Source organism: Lutra lutra, chromosome 17, assembly GCF_902655055.1.
Source record: "Lutra lutra chromosome 17, mLutLut1.2, whole genome shotgun sequence".
NCBI lineage: Eukaryota > Metazoa > Chordata > Mammalia > Carnivora > Mustelidae > Lutra > Lutra lutra.
This window is the reverse complement of record NC_062294.1, coordinates 58,971,937-58,991,009: the sequence shown is the minus strand read 5'-3', so window position 1 is coordinate 58,991,009 and position 19,073 is coordinate 58,971,937. Positions and strand designations below refer to the sequence as shown.

The 19,073-nt window shown below is 49.2% G+C and overlaps 1 long non-coding RNA gene across 1 annotated transcript; it reads right to left on the bottom strand.

Moving 5' to 3' along the window:
• Positions 1-11,491: 11,491 nt before the first annotated feature.
• Positions 11,492-17,480, bottom strand: LOC125088998 (uncharacterized). The gene is made up of 4 exons (XR_007123824.1): positions 17,034-17,480; positions 16,129-16,255; positions 15,002-15,122; positions 11,492-14,382 (listed from the first exon to the last, which is right to left on the bottom strand). It is a non-coding gene; the product is annotated as an uncharacterized LOC125088998 (long non-coding RNA).
• Positions 17,481-19,073: the final 1,593 nt, after the last annotated feature.

Sequence of the window (19,073 nt, the reverse complement as noted above, 5' to 3'; positions counted from 1 at the left end):
CTTTGTGTAGGATCATTAAATGTTCCCTAATTCGTTGATCCCCAAATGTAAGCCCCCGACAGGCAGTATCATCATCACCTGTGAACTTAATGAAAATCAGAGTTCTCTGACCCAACCTACACCTTCCGACACAGTAGACCCTGGGGGCGGGGCCCTGGCTAAAGCTTGAGAACGCGAACTCTCTTGAAACAAGTCGTGACCCGGCACCTGGGTGGCTCAGTCGGTTAAGCTAAGCATCCGTCTTCAGCTCACATCATGATCCCAGGGTTCTGGGATCCCGCACTGGGCTCTCTGCTCCGTGGAGAGCCTGCTTCTCCCTCTGCCTGCTGCTCCGCCTGCTTGTGCTCTTTCTCTGTGTCAAATAAATAAAATCTTTTTAAAAAGGGGCGCCTGGGTGGCTCAGTAGGTTAAAGCCTCTGCCTTCGGCTCAGGTCATGATTCCAGGGTCCTGGGATCCAGCCCCGCATCGGGCTCTCGGCTCAGCAGGGAGCCTGCTTCCTCCTCTCTCTCTCTGCCTGCCTCTCTGCCTACTTGTAATCTGCCTGTCAAATAAAATAAATAACATCTTTTTTTAAAAAAATCTTTAAAAAAAAAAGTCATGACTACCCCTCCCCCCCCAAATTTAATAACTAAAATGGGAAAATAGTACAACCTACATCGTGGGAAATGAGATGGTAAGTGCTTAACACAGGGCCTAGGGCTAAATACGTACAAGCTGTTATTGTTGTTATTCATCGTCATCACAAAGTTCTCACATACACTGCTGTAGGAGGATGTCAGGGACCCCTCTTAGCAGGGGCATAGCATCATAGTAGCATCATAGGTGATGGTTAGAATTTTTGCATAAAACATATGTGTATACCTTTAGGTGTATGTAATTTTTAAAAAGGCACCATGGGCTCCTGGGTGGCTCAATTAGTTGAGCGACTGCCTTCAACTCAGGTCATGATCCCGGGGTCGTGGGATGGAGCCCCGTGTCTGGTTCCCTGCTCACTTGAGGGCCTGCTCCTCCCTTTCCCTCTGCCTGCTGCTCTGCCTACTTGTACTCTCCCTCTGTCTCTCTGTAAAATAAAAACCTTTAAAAAAAAAAAAGGACACTATGTACAAGAAGGTTTCATAATGCACAGGTAAGCCTATTGTTCAACACATTCTTACAGGCCATATAATGCAAAACATAGGACTATCAAGACTAATTGCTCTTGGCCTTAAGTGGGTATGGAATTAACATGGTTTCATATCATGGACTTAAAAACAAATCAGTTGTTTCACTAAAGAGATCAGTTTATTCTAGAATAGCAGAGAACTGAAATTCAGGACAGGTAAGCTATGACAAAAACCACAGACTAGGGCGCCTGGGTGGCTCAGTGGCTTAAAGCCCCTGCCTTCAGCTCAGGTCATGATCTCAGGGTACTGGGATCGAGTCCCGCATCCGGCTCTCTGCTCGGCGGGAAGCCTGCTTCCCCCCTCTCTTCCTGCCTCTCTCCCTATTTGTGATCTCTCTCTCTCTCTGTCAAATGAATAAATAAAATCTTAAAACAAAACAAAACAAAAACCAGACTAGTTCAACAAAGGAAAAGAACCGTTCCGTGGAGAAGAAGGAGCAAGTTGGGAAGGATTGTTTTGAACAGAAGTCCATTGGAAAAAAGCAAGAGTTCAGAGTGATGATGGTTTCTCTTTGGTAGAGTTGCGGGGGTGGTCAATTTCTTATAGGAGATGCAATGTACATCTCTTCCTGTTGGGTCCTGTAATTGATGACTCTTCCCTTGGCCTCTGTGGTTGGCAATTCTTGACTCCCAGTGGTACTGAGTGAGAGCTTCCCCTTCTGGCCTCTCAACTCCATTTTACTGAGGTTTTCTTTTGATCAATTTTCACATTTCCCCCTTTTGATCAAGATCTTTCACTGAAAGCATCGCTGATCAAGAGTCAGTTTTTGGGGGATTTCTGGGTGGCTCAGTTGGTTAAGCTCTGCCTTCGGCTCAGGTCATGAACCAGGATTCTGGGATCGACCCCCACGTTGGGCTCCCTGCTCCGTGGGGAACTTTCTTTTTCCCTCTCCCTCTACCTGCTGCTTCCCCTGATTGTGCTTCCTCTCTTTCTTTCTGTGTCAAATAAATTAATAAAATATTTTATTTTATTTTATATAATAAATATTTTTATTTATTTATATATGGGGCTTGATCCCACCCTGGGATCATGACCTGAGGTGAAGGCAGAGGCTTTAACCCACTGAGACACCCAGGCGCCCCATAAATAAAATCTTTTTTTAAAAGTGTCCAACAATAGCATGGATACAAGAGAGACATCTAAAATATAACATTACAGGGCACCTGGGTGGCTCAGTGGGTTGGGCCTCTGCCTTCGGCTTGGGTCATGATCTTGGGGTCCTGGGATCGAGTCCCACATCAGGCTCTCTGCTTGGTGGGGAGCCTGCTTCCTCCTCCCTCTCTGCCTGTCTCTCTGCCTACTTGCGATCTCTCTCTGTCAAATAAGTAAATAAAATCTTAAAAAAATAATAAATAAAATATAACATTACAGAGATATTTGAAACAGGTCTTGAAAAACTCACCTGTTATCTCATTAAAAAATAACACATGAGCACATGTGAACCATGTAATTACATCAGAGAAAAATAATTTCAAGGGAGAAAGCATCATCAAGAAGATAAAATATGTATGTAATTTGTAATACTGACTCATATTACACAGAGCAACAGTTTCAGAATAACAAGGAAAAAGATAACAGTGCATGAATATATCAAGCATTTTTATATCAGCCATCTTAGAAATTATTTTATTGCTGAATAATTATATCCCCGTATATTCTTTTTAAGATTTTCTTTATTTGGGGCACCTGGATGGCTCAGTGCGTTAAAGCCTCTGCCTTCGGCTCAGGTCATGATCTCAGGGTCCTGGGATCGAGCCCTGCATCAGGCTCTCTGCTCGGCAGGGAGCCTGCTTCTCCCTCTCTCTGTGCCTGCCTCTCTGCCTACTTGTGATCTCTCTCTCTCTGTGTGTCAAATGAATAAATAAAGTCTTTTTAAAAAAAAAAAGATTTTATTTGTGGCACCTGGGTGACTCAGTCGTTAAGCGTCTGCCTTCCGCTCAGGTCATGATCTCAGGGTCCTGGGATCGAGCCCCACATTGGGCTCCCTGCTCAGCAGGAAGCCTGCTTCTCCTTCTCCCGCTCTCCCTGCTTGTGTTCTCTCTCCCTCTCTCTCTCTCTCTGTCAAATAAATAAAATATTTTTTTTAAAAAAAGAGATTTTCTTTCTTTATTTGAGAGAGGTAACACAGGTGGGGAGGAGGACCAGAGGAAGGAGAAACAGACCCCCCCACTGGGCAGGGAGCCTGATGCAAGGCTCTATCCCAGGTCCTGGGATTATGGCCTAAGCTGAAGGCGGATGCTTAATGACTGAGCCATGCAGGCGCCCACCCTGACATCCCTATATATTCTTTAGAGATGTGTTAATAAAACTCTGTAGGTACATTAATAGTTTAAAACACATATATTTTAAAGGATGATAAGTAACAAGTAATACATTCATCTCACAAATGCTTTTAAAAAATCTACAGCGGTGGCGCCAGGATGGCTCAGTGGGTTAAGCCTTTGCCTTTGGCTCAGGTCATCTCAGGGTCCTGGGATCAAGCCCCACATCAGGCTCTCTGCTTGGCAGGGGAGCCTGCTTCCCCCTCTCTCTCTGCCTGCCTCTCTGGCTACTTGTGATCTCTGTCTGTCAAATAAATAAATAAAATCTTTAAAAGAAATCCACAGCAAAGAAAAGCACACTGATTCCATTCATACAGATTTCAAAATCAAGCATAAAATGTATTTATTATTAGTGATACATATGCAAGGTGTCCAACTATGAATTTATTTTATTTTTTTTAAAGATTTTATTTATTTATTTGACAGAGATCGCAAGTAGGCAGAGAGGCAGGCAGAGAAAGAGGAGGAAGCAGGCTCCCCACTGAGCAGAGAGTCCCATGCGGGGCTCGATCCCAGGACCCTGAGATCATGACCCGAGCCGAAGGCAGAGGCTTTAACCCACTGAGCCACCCAGGTGCCCCATGAATTTAAAAGAATTAGTAAATCAAACTTCCTGGACAAAGGATTCCTCTGAGGAGTAGAATGGGATGTGTAATCTGTGAGGTTCGTAACGAAATTCCAGTCTTGCTTATGCTCTTTTTTATGCTGTGGGCTGTGCACTGGTATTTATCTATCTTTTTTTCTACATGTGTAATTTCGAGAAGATAAAATGGACACACCTTAAGTGTGTGGCTTGACAAGTATTTGCCTGTCAATACACGTATAAACCGCACCCACACAAAGCCACAGGGCGCTCTCGGCAGCCCGGCACAAAGATGACCATAACTGTCCTTTCTCACCACATATTAGGTGCATCTGTTTTTTGACCTTTCTACAAGGTCACGGCACATACTACTTTATCTCTGACGTGTATTACTGCCACTCACTGTCTTTTTCTAGGAGATGCACCCGCACTGTAGCGTTGAAGCAGTAGTTTTCGTTGCTGTGTTTTCCTCCAGTTTGTGGCATGTAATTTGTTCAGGCATGTCCCTATCGAGAGCTATGTGCGTGGTGTCAGGGTCTTGGTTATCATCAATAAAGTTGCTTATAAACCGATAATCCTACAGTTGACCCTCGAACAACACGAGGGCTGAGTGTGCCGACCTAAAGTTAAAAATCCATGTATAACCTCTGACTCTTCCAAAACTTAACTAGTAATAGTCTACTATTGAGCAAACTGAGAAAATAAACAGTTGATTAACATATTTGGTGACCTCCCGTATCCTTACAATAAAGTAAGCTAGAGAAAAGAAAATGCTACAAAGAAAATCATGAGGGAGGTGCCTGGGTGGCTCAGTTAGTTAAGTGTCAGCCTTTGGCTCAGGGCATGATTTCGGGTTCCTGGGTGGGGCACCCTGCTCAGTGGGGAGTCTGCTTCCCCCTTTGCCTCTCCTCCTCCGTTCCCTGCTTGTGCTCTCTCTCCCAAATAAAATAAAATATTAAAAAAGAGAAAACTATAAAGAAGAGAAAATATATTCACAGTACTGTATTTAAAAAAAAAAAACACATTTAATGGACCCATGCAGTTCAAATGCGGGTTGTTCAAGGATCAACTGTGTATATATATATATATATATATATATATATGTGTGTGTGTGTGTGTGTGTGTGTGTGTAATGAACTTTTTTTTTTTAGATTATTTATTTATTTATTTATTTATTTATTTTGACAGATCACAAGTGGGCAGAGAGGCAGGCAGAGAGAGACAGGAGGAGGAAGCAGGCTCCCCGCTGAGCAGAGAGCCCGATGCAGGACTCGATCCCAGGACCCCGAGATCATGACTCGAGCCGAAGGCAGAGGCTTTAACCACTGAGCCACCCAGGCGCCCTGTAATGAACTTCTATAATCCCATGCATTCTTCTTCTCTGGAGCAGATGTTCCACATTTACCTGCACACTCTTGTGGATGCAGATCTGCTCATCCGCATTAGGGGATTTCATTGTGAGTGTGTGTCTGTGTGAGTGCATGAGATCCTGGGTGTGCGCCTCTCTCTGGATGGCTCTATCTATCCATATACAACCATTTGTACACGTGTGTCTGTCACTGCGACTGTATCCATTAGTCTACCCTTGGCTATGTACCTGTCTCTATTGACCTTGTGTTCTCATGTCCGGGACTTCCTTTCTATGGATGTTTGCATAGTCCTTCTGCATGTGCGTGTCCCAGCATGAACCTGCGTATCTGCAGGTATGCATTTGTACCAATGGGTCCATCTGCCTGCTAGCCACAGGGAGCACTGTTCTGGAAGCACTGGTCGTGACACATGTGGGACTTGTACCTGGGTGTCCTTCTATGTCTGTGTCTGTCTTGTGGGTGCATGCATCTTCAGTTAATAGAAATAACACCAGTGCCCAACTCCCGGCTCTGTGTCCTGGTGGGTATCCCTGTGTGCATCTGCATAGGACTTTGTATCTTGTGTGTGTGTCTCTGAGTGTGCATGTCTGCCAACACATTTGTGGTAGTTCTCTGTGATGGTGTTGTAGGGTCTGTTCCCAGACTCTGTGTGCTCCATGGTGGGTCCGAGTGTGCTCTGCCTGCATCTCCCTCTGGGTGCTCCTTACCAGCTGCTCAAACGGGACCCAGGTCCCTTGCTCTGCCACAGCCCAGTCACCTCTAAGGGGACTCTCTGGGTGCCACTAGGGCTTCACCAGCAATGGGGCACTCTGGAACAATGTCCCCACTGGCATCTCTGGGCCCTCGGCTTGTCCCAACTCAGAAGTCGCCTCCTCCAGGAGGCCTCCCCGACCAGCCTCTAGGGTGGGCTGGTCCCCAGGCCCTGGGCACAGCTCTCCCCACCCTAAACTTCCACTTTCTCTAATGCACAGGATCCTCAAGTGTGCAGAGTTTTGTGTGTGATGCACCCGCTTCCTAGAGCTATGTGGGGCTAATTTCTGTCTGTAGGATGGGTGGAAATTTGCCATGATTGGAAAGGAAAAGGAGAGCTCAGGGGGGTCCTGGAGGCCAGGTCGTGGCATAAGTAGCTGGCCTGGCACTCGGTTAAACTCTGGGATTCTCCTGTCGGATATAAACAAGTTCACAGAACACCAACCTCAGTCAAGGCCACTCAGTGACCATGACAGACTGAGACAAAGACAAAACCATCCCATCATCACGTCAGAGCACAGACAAAACCAAGAATTCTGTGTGAACAATGGAAATGACCAGGTATCAACCCTCTCCTTGGTGCCCTAAGTGACAGCTACATCATCTCCCAGCTGCTGCTGGAGTGACACTTCCATCCCTGCTTTGTAGAATAAACATTTCAGGATATCCCATCATACGATCAACCCCGCCTCCTGGTAATGTCCAGTTCCAACCAAATCTCTTCCTTCCTCCCTTCCTCTCTTTTTTTTTTAGCGAGAGAGAGAGAGAGAGAGAGAGAGAGAGAGAGGGCGCGCAAGCTAGCGAGCGAGCGCGGGCACACAGCAGGGAGTAGCAGGCTGAGGGAGAGGCAGACTCCCTGCTGAGTGGGGAGCCCGATGTGGGACTCAATCCCAGGACCCTAAGATCACGAGCAGAACCGAAGGCAGACGCCCAATTGACTGAGCCACCCAGGTGCCCCCCAAGTTTCTACTTTCTTAAACCCTCCTACAAGTCACTGAGCACAAGCGCAGAGCCTGGAAGACACCCTGACACCCTGAGTGTTGCCCATCTCCGGGAGCGCGATATCCACTGCAGTGCAGCAACACGTCACTCTGGTCACTCTGGTCCGCGACGGGCGTCAGGTGCACTTTCAGTGCCAGAGGGCACTGGCGCCAACCACGCCTAGACCCGAACATGGCTCCGGATTCTAGCCTTGCTCGCCCAGCTGTTCACCAGTACCTCCTGCCAGGCGGCTGGTAGAAACCTCAAAACCAGTGAGCGCAAACGCCAGTTCCTCATCCCGCCCTGCCCTGCTCCGCCGCGCCCACCTTAGCCACAGGGACTGCGCCCTGGTTTCCACCGCAGGCCCCGCTCGCCGCCCCAACCCTGACACTTGGCAGGCGCTCCCAACTCCAGCCCCGCCTGGGCGTCGCGCGCTTCCAGGGGCAGCTCTGCTTTCTGTGTTTCAGCTCAATGTCCAGCTTCCCGTTTTATGCAAGAACAGGGAACTCCAGGGGCGAGGGGCAGGACGAGTCCTGTGGCCGCGGACGCGCGCCGGGCAGACAGGCTGGAATCCCGACGCCTCCACGCTCTCGGCCGCTAGGCCTCCCCGCCCCCTCCCGGTCCTCGGGCCCGACGTTCCACCCTTCCCTCCCGCTCCCGGGGTTCCAGACACGCGGTGTCAAAGCGAGTATCCCTTTTTCCACCCGTTTAATGGAACCCCGTGTGAGCTCGAGGCCAGGGCTCCGGGGGCTCCCAGGCAGCGAGGGACGCGTTCTCCGCGCAGCGTGTGTCCAGCCCTCGCAGACCCAAGCGCTCCGCGGTCCGCGCGGCCACAGCCTCGGGCCTGTGCAGCGGTTGGAGGAGGAGCGGGCCCTCGAGGGGCAGCTCTCCCCCACGTGACAGGAAGCAGTACACGGGGTCGTTCACGACTGGACGTGCTGTGACGGCGGAGAATGAGGAGGTGCGATAGAGGCCGCGAGCGGGTCTGCCGGCGGCCGGCGGCCGGCGGCGACACCACGCCCGCGCTCACTGACCCGGTGTTGAGCAGCGCTCAAAGTGAGCAATTCTATTTATATTAAAAACTGCAGATTTTTTAAATTAATGATTTTATTTATTTATCTGACAGAGACGGAGATCACAAGTAGGCAGAGAGAGGCAGGCAGAGGGAGAGACAGAGGGAAGCAGGCTCGCCGCCGAGCAGAGAGCCCTATGCGGGACTCGATCCCAGGACCCTGAGATCAGGAGCTGAAGGCAGAAGCTTTAACCACTGAGCCACCCAGGCGCCCATAAAATTGCAGATTTTATCATGAGGGAACAATGATCACCTCATATAGTTCAGCATTTGTCCTCAAAGACATTCCCAAGGAAGGTGATATTCCCAAATGCCCCGCCAGATGAGAGCACAAAGGAAGTCTGTCCACTGGCGACTGTGAAAGTAGGTGCACCGGCACGAATTCCGCTTCCTCTAGTGAATTCCGGTCACCTTTCTTTATAACAACGCTGGACACATTCTCATAAGATTAAATAACGTGATTCCTTATCCGTGTTTGTTTTTTCAGTTTATCATGAATTTAAGTGGAATGTGTGTTTTACTGTTTGTTTTAGCCCTAATTTGACCCCCAGAAAACTACTGAGGTGGACTTGGAGAAGACCCTCAAGGGATTTAAGAAAGTGGAAAACCCAGTCGGAGGAAAAGTTTGACTCATCTGGGAAGACTGCACAGCTATCACCATCCTGTTTGAGAGAAAATAAAACGCAGATCTAGATCAAGGAAAAGTAAGCAGAATGGATGTCTAAAATGACACAAAGAGGGGCGCCTGGGTGGCTCAGTGGGTTAAGCCGCTGCCTTTGGCTCAGGTCATGATCCCAGGTCCTGGGTTCGAGCCCCGCATCGGGCTTTCTGCTCAGCGGGGAGCCTGCTTTCTCCTCTCTCTCTCTGCCTGCCTCTCTGCCTACTTGTGATTTCTCTGTCAAATAAATAAATAAAATCTTTTTTTTTTTAAAGATTTTTATTTATTTATTTGACAGAGAGAAATAAAAGTAAGCAGAGAGGCAGGTAGAGAGGAGGAAGCAGGCTCCCTGCTGAGCAGAAAGCCTGATGTGGGGCTCGAACCCAGGACCTGGGATCATGACCCGAGCCGAAGGCAGCGGCTTAACCCACTGAACCACCCAGGCGCCCCAATAAATAAAATCTTTTAAAAAAAAAATGACACAAAGAAAAGGCTTGCTTTCTTTTTTAATCTTTTTTTTTAAAGATTTTATTTAATTATTTGACAGACAGAGATCACAAGTAGGCAGAGAGAGAGAGAGAGGGAGAAGCAGGCTCCCCGCTGAGCAGAGAGCCCCATGTGGGGCTCGATCCCAGGACTCTGAGATCATGACCCGAGCCGAAGGCAGAGGCTTTAACCCACTGAGCCACCCAGGCGCCCCAAGGCTTGCTTTTTTAATCGAACACTTCTCTCACCGCTCTTACTCAATGTAGCACTGGCATCCTAGCTGGAGCAACTAGGCAAGACAAATTAAAAGGTACCCAAATTGAAAAGAAAGAACTAAAACTGCTGTTTTACTTATATACTTTTACTTTACTATATATTTTAAATTTAATATATATAATAATTATATATATAATTTAATATATATTTTACTTATATATATTTACTTATATATTCTTATAAACTGAAAATCCAAAGACTTAACTGTTGGATCTCAGTGAATTCAGTAAAGTCGCAGGATATGAAACCTATACACACAAATCAGCTGCATTTGCACACACTAACAATGAAACATCTGGGGAAAGAAAAAACTATCTCATTCAAAATAGCATCAGAAACAGCAAAATACCTAGGAATGAATTTAACCAAGGAAGTGAAAGATCTGTATAATGAAAAATGTAAAATTCTGGTGGAAGAAGTGGGACACAAACAAATGGAAGAATACGTTGCATTCACAGGCTGAAAGTAATAATGTCAAAATACCCATGCCATGCACAGCTGTCCGCAGATTAAACACAATCCCTATCAAAATGCCAATGGCACTTTTCACAGGAATAGAAGAAACAGAACTGCAAGGCCCCTAACAGCCAAAACAACCAGGAGAAAGAACAGGTAGCATCACATTTCCTGATTTCGACTATACTACAAAGTTATAGTAACCAAAACAGTATAGTACTGGCTAAAAATAGACACAGACCAATGGAACAGAATAAAGAGACAGAATTAAAACCTCACATACACAGTCACACAGTATTTGATGAGAGCCAAGGACATCAAACGGGGGAAAGTGTCTCCAGTGAATGGTGTTGGAAAACTGCATAACCCATGCAGAGAAACGAAACTGGATCGCTACCTTACAGCACTCACAAACATTAACTCAAAACGGATCAAGCACTTAAACACAGACCTGATGCTATAAAACTCCTAGAAGAAAACAAGGGAAGCTCCAAGACAATGGCTTTTTGGACAGGACATCAAAGGTACAAACAAAAGAAAAAATCAAGAAGTGGGACTACATCAAACTTAAAAGCTTCTGCACTGCAAAAGAAATAATTAAGAAAAATGAAAAGACAACCTATGGAATAGGAGAGAATATTTGCAAACCATGTTACCAGATAAGGGGTTAATATTCAAAATTTTATAAAGAACTCATACATGTCAATAACAACAACAAAAATCTGGTTAAACCAGGGGCAAACTCCCCAGACATCTTGAAGACATCCAAATGGCCAACAGGTATACGAAGAGGTCCTCAGTACCACTAACCATCAGGGCAATGCAAACCAAAACCACAGTGAGAGATCACCTCACACTTGTCAGAATGGCTAGTTATCAAGAAGATGAGAGAAATGTCACCAAAGATGTGGAGATAAAGGAACATTTGTGCACGGTTGGTGGGACTGTTAACTGGTCCAGTCATTTTCGAGAACAGTATGGAGGTTCTTCGAAAACTTAAAATAGGGGCAACCCTCTCGGGTCCCCTCCCTCCTTGGGAGATTTGTACTATCACTTTGCTATTGCTCAATAAGCCTTGCTTTGCTGCCCACCAAAAAATATTTTTAAATAAAGAAAAGGGCGCCTGGGTGGCTCAGTGAGATAAGCATCTGCCTCCAGCTCAGGTCATGATCCCAGGGTCCTAGATCGAGCCCCCAGTCAGGATCCCTGCTCAGTGGGGAGCCTGCTTCTCCATTTCCCTGCTGCTCCCCCTGCTTGTGCTTGCTCTTTCTCTCTCAAATAAATATTCTTTAAAAAAATTAAAAACAGAACCACCAATAATCCCGCTTCTGGGTATATAGATGGCTAAAGGAAATGAAAACAGGATCTCAGAGGTATCCGCACTCCAGGTTTATTGTAGCATCGTACACAAGAGACACGATGTGGTAACAACTGAAGGGTCCATCAAGGGAGAAGATACGGTATATACACAATGGACTATTATTCAGTCATGAGACAAAAGGAAATGCTGTCATTTGCGACAATACAGATGGCCCATAAGGAAATTATGCTAAGTGAGGTAAGTCAAACGCAGAAAGACAAATACTATATATTTTTATATGTGGAATCTTAAAAGAAAAACAAAAAACCAAACTCAAATTTGAGAGTGGAATGATGGTTACCAAAGGCTTGGGTGGGGGGGATGTTGTTTAAGGGTATCTACTTGCAACTGGTAGATAAATAAATCCTGAAGATCTAATACACAGCATGGGGAAGAAAAGGAACAAAACTGTATTACAAACATTGAACTGGACAAGAGACTAGATCTTAACTGTTCCTACCATGAGGAACACCAGATACCACGAGGACACAGGTGCTAGTGCTGCAGTGGCAATCATACTAGAGGGTAAATTCATCAGCTCAATGCTGTACACCTTAAACTCACACGGGGTTATATGTCAATCCTATCTCAATGAAGGAAAAATTAGTGAATGAATAACTGAAGCCTTAAATGGTCTTAAAATGGTGCAGAAAATGTACCCATTCATATCTATGAACTTAGCTCCTTATATATGAAATGACTTTAGGTGACAATATTTTTAGTGTTCTAAGTTCTTTTAAATTTTGAGTGCTTCATCAATCGACTTCACATTTATCACAAAGACTTATGACCCTGACTGGCTAAGTCAGTGTTTTTTTAACAAAGAAGGATTTGGGTAAATACCTGCAGAGGCTGTCAAGTGCCCAGCTCTCCTGACACAGAATGGAAGTGACTGCGTAGGCCGGTTGAAGGGATGAGGCCCCCTCGCACCCACCTGCCACCCCAAACAGAAACAACTGAAAACAAACTGACATGGGTTTGCCGGGGACACCGGAAAGAAACCAAGAAAGTAGTCCTTCTTCTGTCACGTCTACTTCTTTCCTTCCTCCTCTCTTATGCCTTTTGTCTTTTTTAAATAATCTTCCATGATTGCTTCTCAGCGCATACTAAGACTGAGTGCTAGCTGAAGGTTTTGTTAACTGCACCATAACCACGAGTTTCCTCTCCTTTTTCCACTAGTTTTCTCCTTTCTCATTTGGAGAGTAAGGTCCTAGCAAAGTCAACTTCCAACAGGACCCTTTGGAAGACAGTAAGCGATGATCTGCTTTGGAAGATTTTCTCACAATGATGACACTTACAGGGTTTCTCTTTGGTATAACTTCTCAGCTGCCAAGTGAGAGGTTTCCTCCGGCAAACATTTTCCTCAGGAGTTATATTCTCCCCAGTATGAGTTCTCAGGTGTTGACTGACCTAAGTCCACCTGCAAAAGGCCTTCCCACATCTCTTCCACTCACAGGGTTTCTCCCCAATAAGAACACTTCAGGGGCAGGTGAGGGATGAATGAAGGCGGAGAGTGTGTCCACAGTCACTGTATCCACGAGGTTTTCCCCACTGTGACTCCTTGTGCCGAGCTAGGGAAGAGCGGTCACAAAAGGCTCTCTGATCTTTACACTCAAAGGATTCTCCCCCAGTGCAGATGCTCTTAATGCCAGGAATAAAAATGGTGAATGAAGGCCTTCCCATCTCACTGCCCTCAAGCCTTCTCTCCTGGGGAAACCCTTACATGAGGAGTGAGAAAACAGCTGACACAAAAGGCTTAGCCCACATATTCTGTACTTGAAGAGACTCTCTCGGGTGGGGGAAGTTATTTTGGACAAAAGCAGAGCCATCCCACACTTTCCCGTATTCCTTGCACTCACAAGGCCTCTTCCAGTGTGAGTCAGCTGTGCTGCAGGAGGTCTGACCTGCATTTGGGGGCCTTCCCATACTTGAAGTACTCCCCTGGCTTTGCTCAGTGCAAATCCTCCCATGCTGACCTAGGCCTGCCCTCTCAAGAAGGGCTTTCTCACATTCACCGTGGTCACAGGCTTCCCTTCAGCACGATCTGCTGATGTCGAACAACCACGCCAATATTTGTTAAAACTTCCACTTGTACGAGTTCTGCCCATAGACCACGGAAGCTTTCTGTGGGGTGAGTGGTTCACAGAAAGCACTCCCCTCCCCGAGAGACTCACTCCCATGAAAGTGTTGAAGGCAGATTAGCAGTTCCCATACCCATGTGCTCAGAGCTCACCTTCCTGGGAGGATTCTCCTTGTGGGAAAGTGTCCCAGGCTCAGGAGCCTTTCCTGCATCTCCAATGGCCCCTGTTGTTCCCAGGTTCACCAAAGCCAAGTGTCCCTTGAGATGCTCGGAGTCAACCAACCCAGGAGCGAGGTTGCCTCCTAACAAGTGGAAGGCTTTATGGTCTCAGATTATGATCTCTTACCTAAAGGAAATCTGATACGCAAAAGGCCTCCCCACACTCAGGGCCCCCGTGTGGTTTCTCCCCACTGCAAGGGGCCTGCAGCTGCTAAGTCCAGAGCTGACCACAAAGTTCTTCCAACCCTCCCTGCAAGTAAAGGCCATCTCCAACACCTGGGATCTGTAGATCTTCACAAATCAGGCCTGGCTCCTTTCCTTTCTGAAGAAATTCTCTCCACTCTGCGGCCTCTGCATCTGGTCAAGGTTTATACTACCCCAGGAGTCTCTCCCACAGTGATGCACATGGCGGTGTTTGGGTGCTGCTCAGATGGTGTTCCCTGTGGTTCAGCCAGGTGCAAAGATGTCTTTCAAGACCGGGTCACACATGTCACAGGGATGAGCCTTTTGGGTGGAAGGACCTGCCCTGGAAGTTCCCATCTGTGACACTCACAGAAACACCCTGCTCAGAAGGTGCAGCCTCACCCCTCATACCACGCCATCAACCTGAAGAAAGATAAAGATAAAGGGAAGTGCATGTTTAATGGGTGGCAAGTGGCAGGCCATGACACATGCATGTCTGATACAACCAGGAACGAGTCCATGGGACAGCAGAACGTGGGAGCTAGCGTCAGGATCAGGAAGGGAAGGTTGCAGGCCTCTACAGGTCAGGGAATGACAGAGACCTCACAGGAAAAGGGTACAAGGACAGAGTACAGTACGAGGAGGGGCAGGGTCTCCAAATCACTCCTCTGGCCAATGATCTCCCAGCAAGGCCTTGTGGTAGATGAGTGCTGTGCAAAAGGGTCTGTCCAGGGCCAGAAAAATCTGGCTGGAATGGAATACTTCGTTTTCAAGGAAAATTGAAGGACGTGAGCACAACTCATGACAGTGTTAAATGAAACCCAATGCTGCAGAGTACCAAGAGAAGATGGGGGGCAGAGGGAAGGGACTAACTACCTGAGACCAGAGTACAAATGACAGTGGGCAGAGCATCCAGATGGGGAAGGAAAAGGAGTGAGGTCAGCCACAGGTACCAGCGTCCGAATACCAGGAGACACAGCACGGGCTGCTGGTATAACGTGAAGCCAGCCCCAATGCGACCATTCCCTCGGCTTCCACTCACCAGGCCCAGCCTCCTCCAAGTCTTCTTTGCTGTAGCTAGAGCTGTGTTTACCTTCTCAGGCACCCTGGGCTCCCCTCCGGCTCCATCTGGGTAACTACGTGGGACCTGGAAACAGCAAGTCCTAAAGGGAAAGAAGAGCTGCTGAGTGGCTGGCAGCACCCCAGGGCAACGTTCTCCAAAAAGAAGATTAAATATTTAAAAAAGAATCTTGGAAAACCGTCTTGCAGGAACAGCTCACTGTTCTTCACGAGGAATGACCATGTCAGTGCCTGCAATTCCTGGCACAGTCAGGCCCCAGGAAAAGTCAATTAAAAGAACGGGTGAGAATGTAGGCAGAGAGGAGGTGTTTGGACAGACGAGGCGTGGCCAGGCCATCTGGGATCCGCTGGGCAGACCGCAAGACTCCTGACCCCCAAACTCTTCGTTTGAAAGCTTTGGGACAGGAGAGATTGGGGCTGCAGCAGAACAGGAGCCAGTGCCCACTGCCCAGCCCCTGGACCCACACGACCTACCCCAGGGAGCCAAGGAAAATGGTCAGTCGTGCCATGACAGTACTGTAAGACTGAGAGCTGCCCTTTGGGGAAGAAAGGGAAGAACAAAACTCAGCCCAGGAAACTGGGAATCATACTATCCCCTGCTGTCCATGTTCTTGAATGTGGGCTGAACTGAAAACTCCTTTTTAATGAAAAGAATATGGCAAAAATGACAGGATGTCACTTCTGAGAACAGACTATGAAAACACCAGCCTCTACGTTGGGTGCTGTCTCTTGCTCGTGCTCGTGGAAATCAGCTGCCTTGTTGTGATCTGCTTATGGAGAAGACCCATGGCAAGAGCCTGAGGGAAGGCTCTGGCCAAAAGCCAGCAAGCAAATGACTAGTTAGTCCAACAGCCTCCTGCTCAAGTGCGTGACCTTGAAAAGAGATTGACCTCCAGCTGAGCCTTCCCATGAGAGAGCAAACTTGGACAGCTTGACTCAGGGTTATGAAAGACCTCGAGCTAAAGGTACCCGAATAAGATATGCCTGATTCTTGACCAGAGACCGTGAGACGGTAAGTGTTTGTCTTCACTCCACTAAGCTTTGGGATAATTTGTCATGTAGCAACAGGTAACTAAAGCAGGGACTTACCCAGTGAGGACACAAGTGCGAAGTTCTCCAGCATCACATCACGATACAGGAGTCTCTGGGCTTCCTCAAGGAGCTCCCACTCCTCCCGGGAAAAGTACACGAACACATCCTCGAAGGTCACACAGCCCTGTCACGAAGGGGGACAGTTGAGCCCACAGGCAGCAGGGGCCCCCAGTCGATCCACTCACACAACCACCCCTGGTGCCTCTCCTCTTGGCCTCCCACCTCAGACGAGAGAGCAGGCTTTGGCGCCACCAGTGCCTGCTCTCCCCTCCTGTCTCTCTGATCACTGAGAGCCGCCCAGAGCCAGGCAGGTGGGCAGACAGATACCGTGTAAGCTGTGGGTCTGCCGGGAAGGGCACCAACTCTCTGGCCGTCCTCCAGGCCATGCCTCCCAGACACAACCACACTGGGCTTCGCCTTCTCCCGGAAGCTCTCAGCACTAGGGCCTTAATGCTCTCAGTTCGCATCCTCCCGAGCCTCCACTCTGTGGCCAGGGGAAGCTGCTGAGAGAAATCTGTGTCAAACCACCTTGGTCCACAGCTCCAGACTTTCAGAAGAAAGGCCCAGCGTGCGGGGCTGCCCTTCCCCTGCCCTCCGTTCCCGTCGGACCCACTGCAGACCCTGCTCTCTCCCAGCTCAATCTCGCTCCCAGTACTGGCCCATGCCCGCGCTCGTGCCTCCGTCCCCCTTCCGAGTGTTACTCCACCAGCCGCCGGCAACGGGAACACCCCCACGTTATCTCACCTGCGCCAGAAGCGACCTCCCCCAGGGCCGCCACGGCCGAGAAAATGCGAGATTAAATCGAACCCCGCCCCCCCACCGGCCATGAGGAGGAGCGGCGCCCGTGAGGGTGAGACACGGAGGGGCGCGTGGGGGGCAGGCCGGGACGACGCTCCGCTCACCTGCGCGGGATTCATCCGTGCTGCCGCCCCTGCCACGCCAGAGGTCCTGGTGGGCTGAGCAGGGCCCGAGAGGCGGGGGACCAGGTGGGTCCCGAGGGCTCAGCTTGGGCGGGGTCGGCCAAAGCCCGTGTGGCGGCCCGAACCGCGCTCTAAGATGCTGTGAGAGGCTCACGGGGGCCGGGCCGCCGCCTCCCGGGGCCTGGGCAACGGAGCGCGGGGACCTCGGAGGAGGAGCGGCGCCGGCGGCGCCGGTCCCACAGGCTGGCCACAGTCTCGGGGAGAAGGGGCGGACGCCGGTCGTCACGGCTGGCCGAGGGCGCGGAGGCGGTCCCGCCGCGTCACTCCCCGGCCCGGCGCGGCCTGGAGTGCCCCGGCGCGCGCTCCCGTCCACGAGGTCGTGGCGCGACCAGCGGCCGCTCAGTCAGGGATGCGCCCCTGCGGCGCGGCCGGAAGTCCCACCCCTCGCGCAGGAAGCGTCCCCGGGCGGTCTGCGGCGGGGCGCTGAGGGCGGAAACCCATAGCCCACGCTTCTGGTTACTGTGGAGTAGGGACGGGTGCAGTCCTCGGGACTACGACGGGGCCAGCGGGGGAACAGAGCCCAGGCTCCCCGGTGCAGAGAAGCGTCCGCACTCCCGCAGGCGAGGGGCGAAGCCCCCCCCCGAAGCCAGGTGGCGCGGGAGCGGAGGACGTCTGCGGCCAGCCCGCCCCGGTGCGCGGGAGACTGCGGGGCGGGCGCAGCGGGTCGAAGGGCCCCGCTTCCGGTCCCAGGTTGGGAACCCGGCCTCTGCGTGACTCGGACGGGAACGAAGTCCCTCGCGGGATTTAACGTGCCCCTCACGCGGTTAGTTCCCGTTAGGTCACTCGCTGTTAGCTGTACCATGCCAGGCTGCGGGAGGCCAAGTCGCGCTGGCTCTTTGCGGGATCCTGGGCATTGTTGATCTAACAAAATACGACTTCTTGACCGGAAAGTAGCCTCACAGGTATTGATTAAAAATTTCACATAAAAGCACAGATTTGAACTATTTGATTTATTTAGTTGTTTCTTAAACAGCGTGGCAGGAGAGCGTCTTAAACTACAGAGAGGCAAGCTGCCCAACACAGGCGTTACGACAGGCCCCAGGACTCAGATCTTGGCTCGTCAGGGCAAGCGGACAGTGGAGCTGACGGGACCTGTCGTCTAGTTCACAGTAGCCCGGTCCTGCATCTCCCCTCTGACCTTCGTCCTGCCCTTCTGACTGCTTCGGGCAAATATGTGATCATGAAGCTCGGAGGCTTTCGGTCATGATGCCCTGTCTTTATCAAAACACTGCCACCGGGCGCCTGGGTGGCTCAGGTCATGACCCCGGAGCCCTGGGATGGAGTCCCGCGTCGGGCTCCCAGCTCCACAGGGAGTCTGCTTCTCCCTCTGACCTTCTCCCCTCTCATGCTCTTTCTCAAATTAGTAAATAAAAATCTTAAAAAAAACAAAAACAAAAAAACACTGTCACCATCAGCCCGCCCCCTGAACTTGCAGCCCCCAAAGGAGTACCAAACCCCGGGCGGTGTGAAATCTAGAACCACTGAGGATATCCCCAGAATTGTGCACAAACGTGAGAACAGTTAAGACACAATTTCACCATCACTTCTGCCTATATCCAACTGGCCACAGCTCATTCACATGGTCCCAAAATAAGTTTAAGAAGAGCTGAGACATGCTGTCCTCCTGGGAGTCCAGACAGGGAAAATGCGATTGGTAAGCATCCAGCCACCTTAGGTCTCAATCCGTCAATTTGGTCATCAGATATGTATTTTATTATTTCTCCTATGGATTCTACACTGTCACTTTTTTATTATTCCAACAACTCAAGCCCCATCTAATTCCTGAGCCCATCTCACAGTTATAATCTCTAGTGTGTCGTTCAAATACTATTCTTTAACAACAGGAAACTATAAACACACAGTAAGTTGCTTCCACTCATTTCCGGTATACAGTGGGTCAGGAACACATGGAACAACACAGTGAAGGTGCCAAAAAAATAATCGTCCACAAAGATTTCAATA